Source organism: Coenobita brevimanus, chromosome 60, assembly GCF_032717465.1.
Source record: "Coenobita brevimanus isolate Jiangsu-jjx chromosome 60, ASM3271746v2, whole genome shotgun sequence".
NCBI classification, from domain to species: Eukaryota; Metazoa; Arthropoda; class Malacostraca; order Decapoda; family Coenobitidae; genus Coenobita; species Coenobita brevimanus.
Genome location: NC_137013.1, coordinates 8,594,255 through 8,608,129, shown reverse-complemented (window position 1 = coordinate 8,608,129; position 13,875 = coordinate 8,594,255).

The window sequence follows — 13,875 nt, the reverse complement described above, 5'->3', positions numbered from 1 at the left end:
TTTACTTTACAAAAAAGGTGACACAAAAGGTCTTAGTAACTATCGACCCATCATCTTATTATCAGTCATTTACGAATTCTTCACTGCAGTCTTTACGAATAGAATAACAACAAATCTGAAGGAAAACCAACATTGTGAACAGGCAGAACTCCGAAGCCGATATTCGACTACTGATCATCTACACACAATGAATCAGTTAATTGATAAAGCTGTACAATATAATGAACCCTTGTGCTTAGCTTTTGTTGATTACAAAAAGGGTTCCGACTAAGAGGAGCACACAGGAATTATAAATTCAATGCGAGAACATGCAGTGAACGAGAACATTGTAAAACTGCTCGAAATCATAATTATATACTGTAAAGAGGGAACTGCTACAGTTAAATTACATAAGAACTTGGAAAAAATTAAGATTGAGAAGGACGTGCTTCAGGGAGATACAGTTTCACCAAAATCATTTACAGCATGCCCAGAAAGTATTTTCAGAAACCTACTGTAGACTGGGAAAACAAAGCAGTGAACACAGATGTAGAAAATCTAAACCGTTGAAGATTTGCAGATGATATTGTCCTACTATCAGGAACAGCAAAGATATTGCAAGAAATGTTAAATGACCTGAACAGAGAAAGTCTTGAAGTAGGGCTAAAGATGAACCTGAGAAAAAATAACGTGTAATCCACAAACACGGAAGAGCGTCATCAGGATAAGAGAAAAAATTTATGAGGAAGTCCAGGAGCACAATTACGTCGGGCAAAATCTAAAACTAACGAAAGATCATGATAACGAAATAAAAAGACGCATTACAATTGGATGGAAAGCTTTCGGTAAACATAAAGACATCATGAAAAGTAGCTTGCCATTTTGTATGAAACGAAAAGTATATAACGAATGTATGATTCCAGCTATGACGCATGGTTGTGAGACCTGGAAACTAAATTAATTCACTCTCAGAGAGCAATGGAAACGTCATTGTTGGGAATATCTTTAAGTGACACGGAAAAGATCAACTTGAGTGAGAGAGCAGACTAAAGTCAAAGATAATATAGAAGTTATAAAAGAATAGCAATGGAGGTGGGGAGGACATGTTGTAAGATTAAGGGATAACAGATGGAACAAGAGGCTGACTGACTGGACACCAGGAGATTGTAAGCATAGCAGGAAAATGCCAGACAGCAGGTGGACAGTTGAGACAGAGAAATTTGCAGAGAAAACGTGGCAAAGGTTGATGGTGTATATATATATATATATATATATATATATATATAAAGGTTGATGGTGTATATATATATATATATATATATATATATATATATTTATACTGTATAGTATAAGAAACAGGGAAGTGAGCATGGAAGTGAAAAAGTTACTACATGACAGTATTGTCATACCAACTCTAACGTACGGAAGTGAAGCTTGGACATTGTTGGAAGGACACAAGTCAAGAGCGAGAGCAGTGGAAATGAGTTATTTAAGAGGAGCCTGTGGAGTCACGTGGAGAGACAGGCTGACGAATGAGGATATAAAGGAGCGTTGCGGTGTGGATGTGGATGTGATAGGAAGCGTTATGAGGAACACACTGAGGTGGTTTGGCCATGTGGAGAGGATGGAGGGTGAAAGACTGATGAAGAGAGTGTATGTGAGTGAGGTGGAGGGGGGAAGAGGGAGGGGGAGGCCGAGGATGAGATGGAGGGATGGGGTGGAGAGGTATATGAGAGAGGGGGGTGTGAGTTGGGAGCAGGGCAGTGAAATGGCGGGGGACAGGGCGACTTGGAGGCGATTTGTTTGTGGCCACCCCAAACGGGATTGAGGCGTCTGGCAATAGATAGATAGATAGATAGTATCCATCACAGCCTTCTTCTACCACTTCACTTCCACCCAAACCCCCACCTTTCCCTTCCCGTGCTGCAGCACCCAACATACATCGCACACACAACATAAATATTCTTCAAATAAAAATAGATGGCTTAAACACCAGTACACAAGAACTTACACAATTCGTCAAAAAACAAAACATACACATTTGCCGTCTTACAGGAAACAAAGCTTCACAGAACGCAAAATACACCTACATTTCATAATTTCACCACCATTAGACAAGGCCGGGCTGACTGGCGTGGTGGTGGACTCATCGCCCTGGTACACCAATCCATCAACTTTTCAGATACTATTGCACACACAAAGTCACTTCTCCCCCCATATGACTCCACAATAGAAACACATTCAATTAAAATACGCACTGGTAACAAATCATACATAACATTCACCAATACATACATTCCCCCCCAATGGTAACAAATCATGCATAACACTCACCAATACATACATTCCCCCCCAATTGTCCCCCAAAGTACTACACACTCTTCTCAAATACACACATCACTAACATACCGAACATCATCCTGGATGGTGATTTCACGACCAAGGCGTTGGCCTGGCATGTCAACAACCCTGACACAGACAGAGGGCTGGTATTACAATCCCAAACAGATAATCTTTTCATCCTCAGCAATTTCCATCAACACACCCATATCCCACACCAAGTCCTCTTCCTCCCATCATCCCCAGACATCATCTTTTGCACACCAAACCTCCCCCTTACAACATCTGGAAAGTGGTCAAATCCCTTGGCACTGACCACCTCCCAATCATCGTCACTACCAAAACCAGAATCACCCCAGCTGGCCACAGACACGCATACACTAATTATAGGAGAGCCAAATGGGAAACCTTCACAACTGAAACAGAACAGCCCTTGGAAACATCAAACAGTACACCCATCACAAACATCCACACTGCTGTGCACACTTTCAGTACAGTGATTCAAAATGCAGACAAAAGATATCCCTTGAGGCAACAAAAAGAGACACCCCCAACTTCACACTAGAAATTCAAGGTCTCATCAGTCAGTGCGACACACTGTGACACTCCCCAACACTCCATACACAAGACACTATGCAACAAATACAAGAACTGAACACTCAAATAAATAGTATAATATCAGGACAGCAAACAATAAATTGGAATAATTATCTCCAAACATTTGACCACAAAACAAACATCAGCAAACTCTACAAAACACTAAACAGCATCACAATCTCCAGCAGCAACACAACACAATCACATGCTGCCATCACATCAGCAGACACCAGATCCTCAGACAAACAACAAGCAAACACTCTCATCAATATTTTCTTCACCTCAGCCATCTAAACCCCCATCACGACGACCAACGTGTCATCCGACACAAGAGACAGTTCCCCACAGACCCAAACTTCGCACCCTTCACTTACAACCAGGCGAAGAAAATCATTAGCAACCTTAAGCACTCATCTTCCTGTGGACCAGCCAATATAAGCAACGTACACTTTAAACACCTTGGAACGCAAGGCATACAAGCACTTAGCAATGTATCATATTACAGCTACTCATACAACATAATACCCAGCATCTGGGAGCATAGCAGTATGATCACTATCCCCAAACCCAACAAAAACCTCATGTTACCTTCCTCACACCACCCCATCACATTCCTCTGCGCCCCCTCCAAAGCCACTGAACGTATGGTATTACAGCTAGTCACATCTCACATCCTCCTAGCCTCATCACAACATGGATGTAGGCCGCTACACTCCACTAACTCTTTTCTTAGAGACCTTACATAGAGAATTTTTGATGGCATCATTTCAGCTAGGCCACCATACAGAACACTCCTGATCACACAAGACATTAGCAAAGCTTTTGATGTCACCCCCTGCCACAATATCACAAACAAAATATTCAACACAAACACGCACAATGACACAAAAAGATGGCTGGCAAACTAGCAGGCAGATGTGCACATGTAACATATTCCAGTCAGTCATCAAACATCAGAAACTTCACAAACGGTGTCCCCCAAGGATCTGTTTCGTCACCTACTCTCTTTAACCTATACTTGCACAAAATACCCATACCCCACATACACAAAACACACATAGCATCGTATGTGGATGACATAACACTTATATGTACACACCAAAACGCAAACACAGCCACACACATCCTCCAACCTTACCTCAACACACTACACGAATGGTCCACCAAAACAGGCTCAAAATAGCCCCATCCAAATCTACAGTGACCCTTCTCACAAACTGGACAACAGAACACAGTCATATTCCACACCTCACCATAAACAACACTCCCCTACCACACACACACAAGCATAGCCGCACACATCCTCCAACCTTACCTCAACGCACTACAGGAATGGTTCACCAAAAACAGGCTCAAACATGCCCAGGCCAAATCTACAGTGGCCCTTCTCACAAACTGGACACCAGAATACAGTCACATTCCATACCTCACAGTAAACAACACTCCCCTACCCCCCCCCACACAAAATCCTTGGTGTAACATACATCAATGTCATTTAAATAACACATTGCAAACATTAAAGATAAATTAACCCTCCCAGTCCCAGCAGATTTTTCACCAATGACCTCCCCCAATCCCTGCGATTTATGTATTTATTTATTATTTTGGCTTAGATCTGTGTGTGTGGGGGGGGGGCTGGCTGGTGTGTATGTGTGTGTACCTGTCAGTATGGCTGTCTGTCTGATTGTATGTGTGTGTGTGTGTGTGTGTGTGTGTGTGTGTGTGTGTGTGTGTCTGGCTGGCTGGCTGGCTGATGTGTATGTGTGTATACCTGTCTGTATGAGTTTGTCTGATTGTGTGTGTGTGTGTGTGTGTGTGTGTGTGTGTGTGTGTGTGTGTGTGTGTGTGTGTGTGTGTGTGTGTGTCTAATGTGTATCTGCCTGTCTATGTCGGTCTGTCTGGTATGTAATCATATGGGTGTGCGTCTGTGCAGTGGGAGGTGATTGTGTGCATCTGCGTGTCTGTGAGTGTGTGTGTGTGTGTGTGTGTGTGTGTGTGTGTGTGTGTGTGTGTGTGTGTGTGTGTGTGTGTTTTCACATGTGTGCATGTGTATTCGTGCGTCTGTTTTCGTGCGTGATTGTGTATTTCTGTGTATGTGTGTGTGCATGTACTGTATGTGTGTTTGTTGTGTATGTGTCTGTTTACGTTTGTGTGTTTGTGTGTAAGCGCAAATGTGTGTCCTTGTCCCTACCACTGGCTCTGTCTGTCGGTGTGGATTATGACGGTGTCTGCAAGTGTTTGGCATGTCTGTGTAAAAGTGTGTTAGGGTCAATATCCACAAGTAACTCCGTCGCTCCTTTGGTCCCATTTAGTAGTCTCTCTCTCTCTCTCTCTCTCTCTCTCACACACACACACACGACTGGAAAAGGGGACCAATGCTGAAAACTGTATGTGTAAACCGACTCCGCCCACGAGCTTAATATGTTGTCAGTAATAGTCGCTCCTTTTCTTTTCCACTGATGATTGGTACGAGCCTGGTACTTCAGCAGTCAGCTCCAGCACTTTCGGTACACTCTGCCACCAGACCAATAACGGTACCATAATGTACAGTACAGGCATTCATTTGTAGACGTTGGTAGAAAAGCGGTGACTGTTTAGTATAAACAGATCGCCCGTGAAACGTATGGATAAACCGGTGCATCACTGTTAATATCCCGAAAGTGGTCATTGTTTCTTTGCATCCGAGTCCTCCTAATTTTTCCCACTGTCGCTACTTAAGTACCAACAGATAACCATTGTAATATGTGCATGAGTCCCTATGTCTCAATTAATATCGGAGAAGTGGACATTTTTCACTTCTTTACACATCACTCTTTACCAGGGTAGCTCCCCAATTGGCGTCAGTGATGTTAGCTTTGTGTGTGTGTGTGTGTGTGTGTGTGTGTGTGTGTGTGTGTGTGTGTGTGTGTGTGTGTGTGTGTGTGTGTGTGTGTGTGTGTGTGTGGAGGCTTGAGACCAGAGGAGAGTTCTCAGTTCCCCTCCTAGGCTGAAACTGGACACTGGTGCTCATTGTGACTTTAAGTCGGAAGAGTGCGGTATTGATAGTGCTGAATAAATGATGAAAATGAAGAGGAAAGTTGTAATACAAAACGTCGAATGTGGACAAAACCATGGCAAAAAACGCGAGACTAGCTCTCTCATATGGTGTTGCTGGATGAACTGAGAGAATTTAACCCGGGTGATTTTAAAAACTACATAAGGATGACAGATGACTCACTCAGACGTTTGTAAAACCTGGTTTCCAAGTGATAAAAAAGAGATATAATAATAAGGGAATCCATATCAGCAGAGGAGAGTCTAGTTGCAACACTGAGGTTCCTAGCAACAGGACGGTCACTGGAAGATCTAAAATTTTCAACAGGTATCTTCCCAGAAGCTCTTGGGGTAGTAATCCCAGAGACATGCTAAGCAATTCACGGTGCTCTAAAATTCGTCTTGATGAAGGTAAGTAAATTATGGTACAGTCTTTGCATCATATTTTTATTTGGAAACCAGTGAAAAAAAATGAATGTCAACTATTATAATTGTGGAAGTAAAAAAAAAAAAAGTCTCAATTCTAAATGAGACGCAAAACATTACAATTTTGGCTTTTACAAATTCAGTGTTAGGATTATCATTCTCAGTTTTGCATAACTCTATCTCCATTTCACCGACTCTGGCACCATCAGTGATGTCCTAAACACCTGTAGCACTGATAAAGGTCCTCAGTACTGGATATACCTTTTTGTATTTTCTTTATATATTCGTTCTCAAGGTAATACACAGAGGTTTACCTAGTGCAGAGGATATACATCAATACTACAGGCGTTGAGAACATCAGAGATGGTGCCAGACTCGGTGAAATGGAGTATAGTTATTCATAAGCAGCATGCCTTTTCTGTTTGTTTGAATAATCAGCAATGTGCACATTCAGCAAGCATGGGAAGCTCCTATACTCGTACATCTCCATTAACTCCCGATTAAAATCAAGACATATATTTCACGTTCTAAGTCACAGTGTAACAACACAGTGGCTGTCTATCAACAACAGAGTCTAGTTATGGGCATGAGTACCGGTATCGAGGTTTTGTTCACGACTGAGCAGAAGTGGCGATGGACAGTTCCTACACGCAGACGACTGGCCCCAATGATGCCAATCCTTCTTCTGGCCTCACGTGGAATTATAACTAGACGTAATTCCGTGACGTACAGTCATTCTGCCTGACGACTGGACTCGAGGGGCCCAACGCCCGGTGAGAATTGGCCTGCTGACGCCAATTGTCAAAAATCGTCACGCCAATTGCTTGCGTGTGTGGCTAGCATCAGTGTCTGTACTTATGAAAGTGTGTGTGTGTGTGTGTGTGTGTATGTGTGTGTGTGTGTGTGTGTGTGTGTGTGTGTGTGTGTGTGTGTGTGTGTGTGTGTGTGTGTGTGTGTGTGAGTGAGTGAGTGAGTGAGTGAGTGAGAGAGAAAGAGATCGCTTGCCATCTGGTAGACGGGAGTTCGCGCCTCGCTCAGGTTGCGAAAAGTTGAACTGACGAAGTGGGTGGTTACTATCCCCCTTGAGCAAGAGCATGGGTGTGTGCATGTGCGAAGGTCACAGCCTTGCCCTTAGATCGGACTATATGAGCTCTCAGCTCCCTTCCGAGAGGGTAAAAGCTGACAATCACGACCATTAAGTGAGCCTGACCGACCCGGTGAATTACACACAAACACTACAGAACGGAGATCGATGATTCCGAAAATACTCACAAACCGAGTACTTCTACAAGCTACTATGTTGTCTATAATCGTCGCACCCAACCCCCTTCCTCTTTTTTTTCTGGCAAGCACGAGGCTGATACTTCATTCGCCCCCTGCAACACTCTTGGGTACACTTTATCATCAAACCAATATCATCATGTACGTCGCCAGTATTCAGTTGTAAACGATAATGGTGTAAAAGTTGGGAGCGTGTAATGCCATGACATAACTCATGAAATGTGTGAATTGGTCGGTGTGTCACGATTAATATCCAAGAGGGGGATATTTATCACTTGTTTACACAACAGCCATTACCAGGGTCACTCCCCAGGTGGCGTCAGTGATGTTAGCCTACATCAGATTACGTCAACCCGGCATCACAGTGCTGAGCGGGATTGTAATAATCTCTCCCATCAATCCTTGTCACTCCCCCGTCTGTCTGTTTGTACATCGCTGTGTAGGTGCATAGCTCATCTGTGCATAAACTAGAACACATGAACGACGATTATGAAAGTATGTTATAATTTGGAGGGAAGAGACTGCAGCATCAGTGGAACAGGGCAATGCTCCCAAAATGGATAAGAAAGCTGATGATGGGGAGAGCTGGAGCTCCCGTTTCATCAGCTCTCAGGGACTAGCTCCTGACCAAACCCCTTTGCTGAACATTTTCCTTGTTTTAGGAACTTAGAGAGTAGGTCAGCATACTCTCCTATACAAGTTCCTCCAACTGTCGACATAAGATTACATGCACATCTCACACCACACTTCAGTTTCTAAAAAGAAGAAAAAAATGCATCTCAACACCCAGACTCGGAGTCCTGGGGGGGGGGGGAGGTGACTTAAAAAACTTCACCATCCACCCCTCTGTCGGTGACTGCCAAGAGAGATGGTTGGAACCATTGTCTCACTCACTTCTTTGTTTCTGTAACATTTGCGGCCTTTCTTCTAATATTCTTTGTTGAACATGTCTTCCTCTAAACCTCACCTTCTTTCCCTTGTCTTAGGTTACTGAGAGCAAATACTTTTCTGTATTCTTCTGCTTTCTTTATACTCACTTCAAAGCCAAAGGTGGCTGTTGTATATATGAGCGCAACAACATATGCTCTCGTGTTCCTGTGTGCGAATCTTTTGAATTCTCTACTTTCTGGCTTTGGCTATCCTGTTACTTCTTACTTAATATAAGTTTTGTTTTCTTATACCCAATTTCTGCTATGAAAAATTATTTGAGTATTTTGCATCGAAGATGGAACGCATCCTATTAGTTTCTCCTTTCCCTGTAATCTCCATTCTAAGTGATTTATATGTATAACACCATCTTTGGCTCTCCTCTCCTTTCACTGACACACCTGCTGAACAAGCCTACATTTTTCCTCTCTTAAATGACCTACAGAAGCTTGTACAGCACCCTACCCATATCACACTGACCACCTCGGAGAGGGAGTTCAAACATTCTTGGCTTTTCCTTACATCTGATCCCTCTGTTTATGCTGTTAATCTTTTCTCCCTGTTGGGCCCCTCTGATCACAATCTTACCACCTTATCTTGTCCTGTCATTCCAGTAATGCCTCTGGACCCTCCCAAGAAGCAGCTGTATTGGAACTTGGAGCTGTGGTTTGGAGGGCCCACAAGCAGCACTTCTTTGATTTCCCCCTGGTTAGGTTATCGCTTCCGTTGCTGAGAGTCATCTGATTGTGCATTGCGCATTACAGACGTTATTGTCTCAGACATGGATGCATACATTACTTTCTCTTATCCTGTGACTAATGCAAAAAACCTTTAGTTTAATTATGCTTGTTCTAATGCTATCCACAACAAGGAGAGGGCCTTCAAAAGGCATCATAGCCAACCCACCCACGAATCTCATCTCCTATGTATCTGCCTGGAATCGTGCTAGGCCTGTCCTGCGCTCTTCAAAAAATAATTTTATTCGTACTGAATGCTCTGAATGCTCCAACTCAAAATTTTCTCGCTCCTTCTGGCACCTTGCCAAAAACCTTTCTAACAGTTTTACTTATCATCCTTCCCTCCTCTTTTCCACTCTGATGACTCTGGAACTTTCGCCTACTGACAAAGCAGAACTCTTTGCTCAGACTTTCTCCTCCAGTTCCACCTCATACGAGTCCAGTACTATACCCCCATCATTTCCCCTATCTGACTCCCTCTTGGCTGACATTAAAATTCCTTCATTTGATGTGTTTTCTGTCATCACTGACCTCAATAATAACAAGGCAAATGGGCCTCCTGGGGCCCCTTCTGTTGTCCTCAAGAGTTTACCATTTGTCTGCTCCCTTGTACCTTTCCTTCTTGCTGGAAGTTTGCTCTCAATCAGCCTGTCCCTAAAAATGGTGGCCATTCTTAGCCTTCTAACTATCGCCAGATTGTTTAAACATCCTGTATTTCTAACTCTTTTCAATATATTCTTATCATAATAAATTGTAAGCATTTTCCAAACAACCTTCTTCCAAATCGTCAGTATGGGTTTTGCCAGGGACACTAGAATAGCGATCTTCTTACCTTCCTTTCAAAACTCCTGGTCATCTTTCTTTCGGGACTTTGGCGAAAGCGTTGCCATTGCACTCGACATCTCAAAGGCTTTCTTTGAGTATGGCATAAATCTTTAATTTCCACGCAGCGTTCTCATTTCTATCGTTTTACCTGTGCCTTCATCTCTAGCTTCCTTTCTGGTCATTCTAGTGCTGCTGTTGTAGACAGCCACTGTTCTTCTAGGGCTATCAGCAGTGATGTTCCTCATGGCTCTGTCCTATCACCAACTCTCTTCTTTCTATTAACCAATGACCTCAGTTGTGTACGTACAATAACAGTATAACCCTATTCACTCGTACGTTGATGGCTCCACCCTTCATTTTTCCATCCTTTTTCTTCAGCATCCATCACAGAAGTTAGTTCAAAAGACAAGGGATGAGACTATGACACCTTATGTCTGACTGGGATAAAAGAAATTTTGTTGATTTTAATGCATCAAAAACTCAGTTCTTAGGAATTTCGACCATCCAAAATTCACCACAGGAATTTCTTTTAATTTTTAACAATACCCAACTCATTCCAGCATCACCCTTGAACATACTGTACTTAGGGTTTCATTTTCTCGGGATATATCTCGGAAAGATCATAATACCTCGCTTGTAAAATATGTTTCCAAGAGATTAGGTGTCCTAAACTGACTACATGCGTTCTTTATCCCTGCACGGTTGTTGACTTTATATAAGTGTTTTATTAGCCCTTTTGTAGAGTACAACTCTCGTTTGTGGGAAGGCTCCCCACATACAGATCTTCTCAACAAGGTAGAGTCAAAGGCTTTTCATATCATTTAACTCTCCTCCTTTTCCTTGCTCCTTTCAATCTCTATGACTGTCTTCACTGCAGGGTTGTGTTTTCATGTCGTCTCTATCGCTACTTCAGTTGTAACTACTCCACTGAACTGTTTGCTTGCATTCCTCCACCATTAGGGCGGCTGCGTTGCACCCGTCTAGTAGCAAACTCTCATCCCTTTTCTGTTCAGTTCTCTAATGCAAGAGTTAATCATTACCCCCAGTCCTTCATGTAATGAACAGGTCAACTTTGGATATGTCTTCTCTCTATGTATTTCCAACTGTCTAAGACCTCCAATCTTTAAAATGCAGTGTGTTCAGGCATCTCAAAATGAACAGATCCTGAATTTCTCTCTCAATTATTTTTATCTTTTTGAGGAAAATTTTTGCTGGCTTCCTTCGTTTTGCATTAAGAAAAAATGTGGATAAAATCTCTAGGATCGATTCGTTTGCCTTTCTGTGTGTGTGTGTGTGTGTGTGTGTGTGTGTGTGTGTGTGTGTGTGTGTGTGTGTGTGTGTGTGTGTGTGTGTGTGTGTCGCACGCTTGGTCCTCACTGCCTGAAGCAGAATGGACGGGCTACGATTTCAAAGTTGCATATAGATATAGCCTCCGCACTGATCCCTGTCCTTCCACCCGTCTGTTGTCTAGGTTTGCGTGTGTGTGTGTGTGTGTGTGTGTGTGTGTGTGTGTTTAATGTGTGTAAATGCCTGTCATGTGTGTGTGTGGAGGGGGATAGATGGGTGTGTAGGTGTGGGTGGGTGTCTGTCTGTTTAATGTGTAAATGCCTGTCATGTGTGTGTTCTTACCTAATTGTTCTTACCTAGTTGTATTTTTACAGGAATGAGTCATGCTCGTACTATCCCGTCTCCTAAACCATTTTTACCGTATGTATCCTTAAATTTATTAATTGTTTTGGTATACACTATCTCATTCGGTAGTGCATTCCACTGATTAATGGCCCTATTTGGGAAATTAAATTTCCTTACGTCTTTATCGCCTCTCTTTTTATGCAGTGTTTTGTAGTGTCCACGTGCTGATGCATCCCCATAGGTTATGTAATCATTTATGTCTATTTTCTCCTTACCTGATATGCATTTATATAGCATAATCATTTCTACTCTTTTCCTTCTCTCCTGTAATGTAGGCAGATTCAGTTTTTCTAGTCTTTCTTCGTAGCGTAGATTCCTTAAGCTTGGTACCAATCTTGTAGCAGCCCTTTGAACTTTTTCAATCTTATCTATGTGTTTTTTTGGGATGAGGACTCCAGACTACTGATGCATACTCCAGGGTTGGTCTGATGAAATGATGTTATTATCTTTCTTAGCATGTCTTCATTTATGTTTGTGAATGCTGCTCTCCTATTTGCAAGCAGTGTATACACGTTCCGTACCTTCTCACTGATGGGGTCAGCTGGAGAGTCTGTTATTGATAATCACACCTACTGTAGATCCTACTGTCTTTCTGATGTGTGTAAGGTTTTACTTCCTAACTTATAATCCCAATTAGGTCTAGATATTGGTTCGTTCCTGGGGATCCGAATCTTCAGCAGGAAGAGTAAACACAGTGTCGTGACGAACATAATGGACTTTATTAGCAGACGTTTCGACATTTCTCTAATGTCACCTTCAGTGGTCTAAAATGATAAAATTATTAAAATTACTTACATGTAAATATCGAAATGGTTTAAAAATACATCAATGGTAAATAAGAGAATAATATTAATCTATGTTTAGGGGGTAGGATGATAGAGTACTGTTAAGTTGGGGCTTGTGCAATTTAATATAGAAGGACTCTGAGATTCGTACACTGTCAGTGGAGCAGCTATCAAGTATTTTAAAATATTCACCTTTAAGACGAGTATCTCATTGAACGCTATGCTCCTTCACAGCTGAATAAGGTGGTGAGTGAAACCTACGACCCGTTCTCCCAGACTGACCCATATGTTCGGCGGTGCATGTTTTGAAAGCACATAATGTACTCCCAATATACCCTGTTTGGCAACTAGGGCAGGTAAATGAGTAAACTACCGACGAACGTAAGTCAATCAGGTCTTTTTACACTTTTACCAAACTTGATAATATGACATTTGTCCACACTGAATTCCATTTGCCATGCATTGCTCCATTCATGAAGTTTATTTATTTTTTATTGTAGCTCTTTACAAGAGTCTGCGTTAGTAATTCTCCTCTGTATTTTTGCATCATCAGCAAACATATTTACTGTAGATAGCTTACATTATGTTGCTATCTATGTCATTTATATACACTAAAAACATAATTGGTGCCAGCAATGAGCCCTGTGGAACTTCGCTAGTCATTTCCCTCCATGATGAGTAACTTCCCTTTAGTAATGTTCTCATTTCCCATTGTTGGAGAAAATCATGCATCCAACAATACAGTTTGTCTCGGATTCCTCCTTGAATGTACAGTTTCCATAAAAGTCTTTGGTGCTGTAGTCTGTCAAATGCTTTCTTGAAATCTAAATAGATACTGTCCACCCATCCTTCTCTTTTCTGTAATGTTTCTGTTACTCTTAGTTATTATCACTGTAGGGAGTCTTAATTATTAACTAACATAAAGCGGAATAACAACTCACCATTATATACAGTATGTGGAAATGGCGTTTTGATCAGTACTCAGTATCAATGTTCTAAGGCCTAATAAATATTCTGAGTACTTAGCTGTGGTGTTGATGTTCTTAAGTGACAGAATGATGACTGAAGCTGATTGCTGGAGAAGGTTTGAGACACGTATGTTTACTGTTTGGTGGCAGGGGGAGAATTGAACAGCCTCAAGCACTTCGTGCGCAAAGTAAATCAAATTAAACATCATGAATGTATAACTAAATATGTTGTTTTCTCCATGACCATATTTATCTCTAGTGATAAATAATATCTTACCCAAAATA